The sequence below is a fragment of the Myiozetetes cayanensis genome, unplaced genomic scaffold (assembly GCF_022539395.1).
Source record: "Myiozetetes cayanensis isolate MyiCay16 unplaced genomic scaffold, myiCay2020 scf10, whole genome shotgun sequence".
Classification (NCBI taxonomy): Eukaryota; Metazoa; Chordata; class Aves; order Passeriformes; family Tyrannidae; genus Myiozetetes; species Myiozetetes cayanensis.
Window position 1 is genome coordinate 21,013,703 of NW_026086605.1, and position 10,435 is coordinate 21,024,137.

Genomic DNA, 10,435 nt, shown 5'->3' on the forward strand with positions numbered 1-10,435 from the left:
TTCTCCCCACACCGACAAAGGAAAAATAAACATATTTTAAACCCCAGACAAACCAGTCAGGTTGATATTCATTAAAAAGGGAGGAATAGAAGATCCTTTGTTTCATTTGACACCATTTTCCTCTTTATTCAGTAGCTGTTTGGGGTTTTGTTTATTTTTTTTTAAAAACAAAGAATGTTCGCAGAATTAAAACTGCATGATCATACACCTAAATAATGGGAATGGGCAGAGGAAGGAAAATTCAAACATTAATTTATGTGCTAAAATTCTATTTATTGCCTTCAGTCATCATGTAGGAGAACACAAATCAAATCACTGTTGGGGAAAGTGAGGGGCAAGATGTCTTTTAACTGTTTTTTGGTTTTTACCACCTGTGGGTAGTCCAAAACAAGCATCTGAATCTCACTTCAGCATTCACTCTGGAAAGAACTGCCATCACCTATCTCAGATCAAAGCAATTTGGCAAACTGGAGGGGCAGTGCAGAGCATCACTGCACAGCACCAGCAGCTCTGCTGCAGCTCCTGAACCTGGAGCTCTCTTAAAAATACGTACATGGAAATCAACTGTTTGATCATCCTCCCACACTAAAGGATAACACTGAAATCCAAAGTGGGTATTTAAAACAGAGTTGACCTCAGTTAAGTCTAGGACCAGTTTTATCAAGAAAATATTACTAGTAGATAGAGAAATGAAAGACTTCTTCCTCCCCACTGTAACCTGAAGCAGGTATTAACCTCTCCATAAAACTATGTGAATTATACTATAGGCATAAATTATGTTTCTATAATTTTTCCTTTCTCATGACATAACGATTTTTTTATAGTCTGAAAAAAAAAATCTTCCAAAGAGATTCTTTTTTAAATCTTACCAAAGAAGCAAAAGTAACCAACAATGCTATTCTTGAAAAACATCTACGCAGTCTGTTTAACAGCTGACTGCAATTTAACAAAATTAATTTCTGGCCTCCTTTGTTTATATCAGTAACAAAATAAAAAAGGAAAAAAAAAAAGCCAAACAAGTGTAGTTGAAGCAACTATGTCAACAACAGGCACATTATATAATGCCTTAGTGACTTCCTGCTTAAAAGCCCTGCTAAACTCTTCTGGTAGGCCTGAAATTTTGTTTCAGTTTTATTAGGAGAAAGAATGTGCTGGTTCTCTTGCTCTAATTCTTCTTGCCTGCATTATATCTATGCTACATCCTACCACCATCTAGAATTCATTCTGAATATTATATGTGTCAGAATCCTCTACTGCTTGTACAAAAAATAATCTTTGCTTAGTCAAGTTCCTCCATAATTTATTAAAATTTAGAACATAGAATTTCACAGTTAGGTTAAGACCTTTTAGGCAAATGGGTTCATCTATACTAAATCTTCACAGAAATATTCCTCAAAGGAGGAGTTAAAATCTGTCCACAGCCTCAGCTGCTTATCACAACAGCTGGACAGCAATTTGTCTGCACTCTTCTTCCTGAGCTGGTGCCTCCAATTCTCCAGTCTCATGTGATGCCACTCTTACTGGAGGGATTTACTGAGCACTCCAAATGAACAGCTCATGCAATTAAGAAAAAAGAACACTGAAAATGAGAGTGTTTGACAAGTAAATCAGAACCACAGAACAACTGAGGCTAGAAAGGATCCCAGAGGAGACCTCTAGTCTAACCTCACACTGAAAGCATGACTAAGAGGTCAGATCAGGTTACTCTGGGCTTTCTCCAGTCGGGACTTCAAATCCTCTACGGATGGAGACTGTATAGACTCTCATTCAAATGCATGACTGTCCTAATGGAGGGGGAAAAATATCTTCCTTACCACCGGTTGGAACCTTTCTTGTTTTAATTTTTGTCCATAAATTCATAACATACTTCACATGTTTCCTGAGGAACTTAGTGAGTGATTTTCACAATCCAAATGAGAACATTATTTGAGTGGACAAATGAAGACATTTTTATGTCCTATATAAAGCAGAGGCATATTGGCACTCCCGTATCAGTTCAATAGGTTGGTATCACACAGTAGGAGTGAACTTTTAGTATGTAGAAAACAAGGAATTGCCACTGAAAAACCCCAGAGTTCACCTCAAGAACAGTATTTCCATTCTTTTATTAATTATCAAAATTTGAGTGCTATTAATACTCAAGGTCATTCACATTTGCAGCCAAGATGAATACCATAATTTAGTCACACCTTTGGATAACAATTTGGGCCCCCGCATTTGGCATGTATGTCATTACTCAAATTAATTCCTGACAAGTTGGGATAAGAAAAGGAAGGGAAATGAAGGAACAACCTGGAATACTGTTGCACGTTTTTTCACAATACCATCAACATCAAGTGGGACGTTAGAGACATGAGGAAAGCACTGCAGCTAACAACCATTTTCAGACCTACCAGAGACAGTAAATTTGAAGTAAAGCAATACTAATACAAATTAATATTTAATGTTTTCTGCTGTAAAAATTCAAATTAAAAAACTCCAAACATTTTTAAAGAATTTAGGATTAATTAGAAATCTTATTTTAGGCACTGGATTCTTGTTCAAACAACTTGAAGTAATTTTTATTTATTACGCATAAAAGAGATAAAGTATCTCAAAGGTTAAAATTTAGTGACAAATGGCATATGAACCCTAAGTCCTGGAAAACAGTGCATACGCTCCTTATCAGAGGGAAAAGGCAAAACAAATTTGTAATTGATACTTGACATACTATTTTTCAGAGCAGAATTAAGCAATTCAGTTGGGCATGACAATGCAACAGTCATATATTTTCCATGTTTTCTCTCCCAAAACCTACCAAACCCTCAAGTATTCATTTGCAGAATAATCCTGAAAAATAAGATCTTCCTAGTACTGCTGCTTTTGTATAGAACTGTTCCTGGAGCTATGCAGTCAGGAAAAGCAACTTCAATTTGAATTCATCCCTGAGCCTGAGAAGGTCTCTGTTCTAGTGGAGGTGACAAGACTCCATCTTCTGCCTGTGAATGCTGCCAGTTCCTACCAGAGCCAGAATCAAATAAGTGGAATTGCCCACGTCCCTCTCTAGGCTGCAGCTGCAGTATCAGACAAACAAGCAGAGGAGAACACATCACACACAAAAGTGAAGAGAGGAAAATACAATGGTAAGTGGTAAGTAGCTTAATTTATGTGATAATTCTGTAGCTGAATATGACTGCTGCACTTACTAACAATAAGTGGAACTGATTGAAGAAATACATTACTAAATTAATTAAACTACCTTTCCATCTCTCTCAGAAAAGAAGCACCTTTTAGGAAAACAATTTGCACAGCAGAAAGTCTGTCTTCTTAAATAGTGACTATTTCTGTTAACAAAACTACAGTCTTGAACTCAGCTAGTTTTTGTTAACAGGAAAGATATAGTCTCCCCTTCTTCATCCTTTCCTGAAGCAATGTATTTTAAGAGAAATACCAAAAATTAAGTTTTAAAAAAGCTTCCCTGAAAAATTTGTGTAAGTTGTCTGTATTTGAAAATTTAAACAAATTAGGAGCATCATAAAAACAGCACTTCCAATGAAATCTGTTGTCATCCAGCAACACTGCCAAGCTCACACCATAGCATTTTTCCTGGTTTACTTTGAGAAAAATAAATCAATCTGTATTTAAAATCTTTCAAGCATCCATAATCAAAGGATCCTAAAGTTTCTGTTGGCAATGCCTTTTTTAACATACTTCAAAAGTATTTACCTAAACTCCCCAGATATCATCTATTACAAGGACTGCACAGATTGTTGCGCATAACAATGTCCATAATAGACATCAGAGAGAGTGCTGCAGTTTACAATCACAAGGTTTATGAAGTTTTGCTTTCTATTTATTAGTGTGCCTCAGATGCAGTATAATGGAAAAGTTTTAAGAAACAGGCAGAGTATAATCATCACTTTTTTTTCCATCCCTTCCCCCCACCATGACCTATTTTCTTGAATAACATGCAGACCTAGTGAGGACATTAACCTGTTTCCATGTCACAGTAACAGCTCATGTACCGATGTGCTGAGATGCATTAGCTGTTGTTTATTGATCCATTTATAAGTTCATTCTACTGGGAATACAAGCTGGAGGATTAGAAAGTCTTTTGCTATCCTCTGCTTTGTGACACACTTTACTGATTAACTATTTCCCAGAATACATTTATTTGCATGCTTTGTGGAAATACAGAAGATTCATCCTCTTCAAACAGTCTCCCATGTCTGAATCACTCTTACATATTTTTAGTCCATTCATCAGTTACAAAATTCAAAATGTAATAAATCATACCATGTTTAAAAAATTGAACCATAAGAACCACATGCATCAAACATTATCTACTAAAAATACTGATTTACATTTACCAAGTATTAGAAATAAACAAGCTAGCTGTTCTAAGGGTGTATAATAACAAAACAAGTTTCATGCAGATAAAAAAAAAAAAAAAAAAAGGATAAAAGGCTAATTTCCCCTCAATTCCCTGCAGGCTTCTCACATGAGAACTGTTCCCCACACACACACAGCATACAGCATGTATTTCTGCATCAATTTTGTTGAGCCAAACCGTATAATGAAAAGAGGGTTCTAGTCAAGACACTAATATGGGATCATTATTACAGTTCATCCTACCTACTTCTACCTTTGAACCAGCAATTACTTACTGCTTATTTGCAACATGCATATCCAAACACCCACTTTTGTTCCAGCGTTCATACCATTTAGTAAGCTTGATTACATTCTAAAAATAATTATCTACAATAAACTCACATTCACTGGTTCTATTTAAACAGGATGGGAAAGCAGCTGAGGTTTAACTGTCTGAATTTTCAGTGCTGTGAAAGACAAAAGGGCAAAGTAATTCCAAAAGCCAGGCTTCTAGCCTTCAAATTTAAGGGCTGCATGCTTGATCAAATGCACACATCAAATCAATTATGGTAGAATGTAACAAGTCAGAGCCTATTGCAAAATAATTAAAAGATTACCAGGGTTCATGTCCTCTCACACTCTTACAAACAACCACAATTCAGTGAAGTCTTATCTGCATTAAAAAACAAACAAACAAACAAAAAACAACAACCAAACAAACCATAAAATGGCATAGTTTCAGGCTTGGACAGATAATCAGAAGAAGGAAGCATTCACAGTTGCTATCTACGAGGTTTAAAAACCTGATTTCTCCTATTCTCAAAAACCCTCAAGAATTCAGACATTTTGTTTTCAATGACAGAATCTCTGGAAGATAAGTGCAATGCTATCAAAGGAGAGGGGGAAAAAAATGACAAAACAGATACGGATCACATCCCATATACCAGAAATGCTACGCAAAAAAGGAAAATATTGCTCCAAGAGAGATGCTCTAATTGAAAAAAGGGGACAAAACAAATGGGACCAAGGATACATCAAACAGCATAATCATATACCTTGTTTCATTAGTAACTAGGTAGCAAATTATTTTTATTGCTCACAGAAGCATCTGATCAAAATGAGTATCCTTCTAACACCTTTTGAATCAGTTGGTCAGGCAAAGGAAGAAGACCTAATTTTCTCTCATAGTGAGGGGAAAGTAGGAAAATTCACCTCTTTATATTAGATTTGGCAGCAAGTCAATCAGTACAGACACAGCAGTGTCTGTTGTTACAGAGTAGAATGAGATTAAGGATTGGAGAAGAAGGGATAAGGAGATAAAAAGACAATCCAAATACATACAAATGTTAATTTTATTATTTCTGTAGCTCACAGAAACTATGACTTGCAGACAGTAACTTGTTTTAATAGCCTTACAAACTGAGAATCCTTTGGCAAAGCATTTACACTTGTTGACCTCATCCTGTTCAGTAGGTTGCCTAGGAACATCTTACCTCAGAATGAATGGGAAAATAGATCAGGAGCTCCTATACGCACCATTTCAAATACTTTTTGAATCTATTTTATGAAAACTATGCAAATGATTTTCCATTATGCTTTTTTACAGCATTAAAAGATACTCAATGAAGAACAAAGTAGACACGTAATAATGATAATATATTCTGAAAAGGCTTTCATAGATAAATACAAACCTGGATACAACATGCAGAAGTGTTGGTGGGATGACTCAGCTCCTAATGATATTTAAGTTCATTTTCTTAGCATCAGCCTGATGTTTATTAATAACTCCCAGTATGCTGCTTAGAGCTGCAGATTCATTTTCCTGTTAATGGTAGCAAAAGGTTCTTTGTTAATGGTTTTATGATAATGCTGGGGTTTGCCATATGGTTGGATTTGTATGAGGGTTTCTCATGAAAAGCCAGAGAGTGTAAGAAATTGTTGCTATATTTAACTGCAGTGTCCTCACACGCACAACAGACAACTGCAATGGACACTGTTCTAATATTTACAAGTGCAAAATGATGCTCAATATTTACTGCATGTTCTGTTTAAGAGGACTACAGGGACTTTAAACAAGAGAACATATGGATAGATCAGAGGATTCGTAATGCAATAGTGAGCTTTTCACCTCTGGGTCATAGGTTCAAATCTAAACTGGTCAGTAATGAAGGCAAGCTATTATCATCTGACAACTCTGGCCTTTGCAAATTAATTTGTCAGGCTCAGTCCAGTTCCCATCAAACTTAAAATTCAACATTACAATTTGCATTTCTGAAAACAACTTCACCCCAGGAACGTAACAAAAAAACTGAACAAGCAGAAGTAATCTCTTCCTCCTCAGACCAGGGTCTCGGGAGAGTACCAGAGGAACAGTGAAAGTTACACCACCAGTAGTACAACACATTATTCTGTGAATTGACAGGATTGCCAGGGAAGGTTATTTCTGACTCTCAGATACCCAATAATAATTTCCTCTGTACCAGTACAAAGCTTCCAGGAGTTACATTAATAAAGAAAGAAGACAAGAAAGAAGAGACACCAATATGAACGTTTTAAACCCGAAATTTCACAGTGCTGCTTAAAGATCACTTGGGAGATCTTGTTCAAAGATGCTTTTCTTAAGGCTGAATGTTTTGAAAAAAATGACCACAGTATTCATAAAATAAATATTAATTTGTTTCCAAAATTTCCATTTGTAGCCAAAATGTTTTAAAAAACATTTGTAGCAGCAAAAATTGTATTTCCTGCAGATAGGTTTAATTCAGAAACAGATTTATTTATAAATTATTATGAATGATATTAGAGAACTCATATTTTTTACAGTATTTCTTAAAAACTATTAGACAGAAAAAGTATGGATTATGCCATAACGGTATGTAATTTTCCACATGCCTTCATAATTTGAACATAAAACCTGAAAACCATGTCTAGCCCTTTTCTTTGCTTCTTAATAGTTTGGGAGCAATCACATTATGTACACAACAGGTACCACAGTTCTCCATTTTACTAAACCATAACTGCTACAGGAGTGAATAGAGACACCAAGTTTTAACACAGGACCTTTAAGATCACCTTTACTTCACAAACTTAGGGAACTAGACAACAAAATCTGCTGAAGAGTTTTACATGAAATGAACGTGAAAAGTTACTTCTAACATTTCAGGCTACAACAAAATACATACAGGTCACAAATCTTGAGAAGTATCAAAAAAATTAACAAAAGCCTGCTGCCTTCCTTGCAGCTTCCTTGGTTTTTACTAAGGTGTTGATAAAGGAAGGAAAACTTCAGTATGTTTTCCAATAACTACAGAAATGGAACACTTACTGTAACTTTAGAAAAGGCAAACCAGGTTAACTTCCCAACTGAATGACTGCAGAGAAGTTCTGCAAGCTGAGTGATTGTGCTGGCATGTTGTCTGCTGCTGTAAAATCAGAGTAACATGGCCAAGTCATCCCCTGGGTTGGCCAAAGGCAGACCCGTGTTCCAGAGACAGTGGTCAGTGAGATGCATTCAAACCCAACCTTCCCAGGTCACAGAACAGGAAACCCCATGCATCAAGTGACATAAGAGAAAAAAAAAAAGGAATAAACTGGACACTAAACTTGCATGTTAAGGGACACAACAAGAGACACCCTACGCTGTGTCACTTGTCTTAGAAAGTGTCCAGACTACACTAAGAGATGGTTCCTCTGAGCAGTCTTACAGAGAGTGCAAGCCAAGGGAAAGGGGCTGCCAACAGATGAAGGCAGAATCTTAAGGATTGGGGATTGCCTGTTGCTTGACTTGCAGTTAGCAGGACCAGTAGAGAGACTCATGCAAGTCAATCAAAATTCTTTGACAGTCAGTAATAAGGTTTCTTGCTGCTCCTCTCTGACATCAAGCACTGCATATCTGTGCTAGGGAATGACCTGCAGTGACAGAAATACAGGATAACTTTGGAATTGTGATTGCAGCCACTACTGACAAAAAATATAAATTAAAAAGCAAAGTTTAGACAAAGAAAAGAAGCAAAGTGTTTCAGAGAACAAATTAAACTGTTTGATTAAATGTGGGTGGAACATATGTTAGGAAACTGAAGGATGTGCAAGGTACTTAGATTTCAAAAGGCTGCAGGAGAAAAAATGATAGGCTAATAAGTTATACAGTCATGTTTATTATAAGACACTGGCTCTGAAGTTAGGTAAGCAGATTTTAAAAAAAAATAGTTGTGACTTTTTATTATTCTTTCATCCTCTTATCGCAGTTTCCTTTTTATATCATCTGCTGCATTTTGTGCAGTTGCACCAAAAATTGTTCTGGCCAAGCACAACTGTTCTTTAAATGGGTATGTTTATAGAGCACTCCAACACTGAGCCTCTCAAGGTAACAAATTTTTTGAAGCTCCACAAACTGGGAAATAAACACACTTTCTCTTCTATGTACTCTCCATGAAAACTCTCCTATAAGAAGGCTTAATGCCTAATAACATCTCAGAGACTGGATAGAGAAGGATTTAAATTCCCATTATCCTTTTTAACTAAGTTGTGACTACATTCTAAAAATAGACTGTTAATCCAGAAATGAAAGAACTCACATATTTTTTACCTGCAATGCCTGAAAGAAATTAAATGCTTTTACAGCTATTACTAGCATAAAAAAAAAAACCAAAACAATTTCTAAATTCTCTGGGCTAACTGTAAGTAAGTTTGACTGCACTAGACAAACCAAGCGCATCCTTACTTCTCATCCCACCCCAAGAACACTGTGGCAAAAGGCTCCCAAAGTGACATCACCCGGGTAAGGGGGAAACAAACAAGCAAAAAACTAAAGCTCCTATTTAATTCAGTGTGATTGACATGCAGCATGCTTGATTAGTCTTGATTAGGTGGTGGAATGCAACTTAAAGAGTATCCTATCTAGTTGAATTGTCATTCTTTCTACCACTTCCTGCATGAGAACAGATTTCAGCAGGCTGATTTAAGTATTTTTTAGCCCCTAATACTTTTTTGGTAGTTATTTTTAAAAGCTGTTGTATTCAAGTTATGCGTTGCCTCACCAGTTTAGTTCTCAGCACAGCAGTACTTTCTTTCCCTCTGGAAACAAACATAAGGCTATTTATGTAGCTATTGTTTTCCAAAATTGCTATTCAATGTCAAGTATGTTGCAGCATAATACCTTTCAGTGGTAGCTTTTTTTTTTCAAGTCTGAAGAGCAGCACTAGCTTAGAGAGGTTTATTCTCGGTACACGTCTTTCTTTCAAACTGCATGAGAAATACACAACTACTTTCCCTCCCTTGTCACATGCATATTTTTTCCATGATTAAACCACTCAGAATTCGTTCTGAAATCTGAAAAGCTCTTCAAATTCTTTTCACACACACAATCAGCCACTACAATACCCACAAGTTCACGTAGCTGGAAGACCAGAAAGCCATTATGCCTGCAACTTTTCGAAAGGAGAAGGTGTGTATTGTCATGCTTTCTATTTATGGCTGTAATCCTCACGACTGTCCACTCATAATCCTTCTACTGAACAAATGGTTTCAAGCGAAATCAGATCCTGGAGAAGCAAACAGCCTCTGCTTTCTTTTAAGGGAGAGAAAAGAAAAAAGCACATGGTTTTGCCTACCTTAGACCGGCACAGTGAGTTAAATACTAAGCAGCTTCTTCGAACCGACAGCTCCTATGCAAGTTTAACTTTTGACGGCAACAGATCACGCCTGAGTTATTAACCAAGATAACGCAACGCCCCTGATATTTAATTTCAAGAATCCCTGCTGATAAAAGACCTCCTTAGCCTCCAGTACGCTCTTTCTCTCGTACCTGCCACTCCTTCCCTCTTCTCAAGCTGACCAGCCGCGGCCGTGCAGGGCAGGGATCCCGCGGTCCCGCCGGGGTCGGGCCGGCCCGGCCGAGCCCCGCACGGACCCGCCGCGGTGCGGGGGCTGCGCCGCGGCACAGGGCGGGGGTCGCCACCGACGGGGCTGCGGGCACAGCGCACAGGGCGCCGGAGAGCGGCTGGGTGTGGCTGCGGTTCCTCCCGCGGGCGGGGCGCGGGAGGAGGGGAATGCCGAGCGTTCCCGGGAGCGGCGCAATCCCTACCTG

The 10,435-nt window shown here is 37.6% G+C and overlaps 1 protein-coding gene across 2 annotated transcripts in view; it reads right to left on the reverse strand.

The window, feature by feature from the left end:
• Nucleotides 1-10,308, reverse strand: part of USP54 (ubiquitin specific peptidase 54) — a 95,950-nt gene extending 85,642 nt beyond the window's left edge. Inside the window, exon 1 of one of the 2 annotated variants that reach the window (XM_050334932.1) lies at nt 10,154-10,308. The gene's annotated coding sequence lies outside the window, so the exon portion shown is untranslated. Of the gene's footprint in view, nt 1-6,041; nt 6,169-10,153 lie in introns of those variants that run through there. The other variant, XM_050334941.1, reaches the window with a different exon arrangement.
• Between the last annotated feature and the right edge of the window lie 127 nt (nt 10,309-10,435).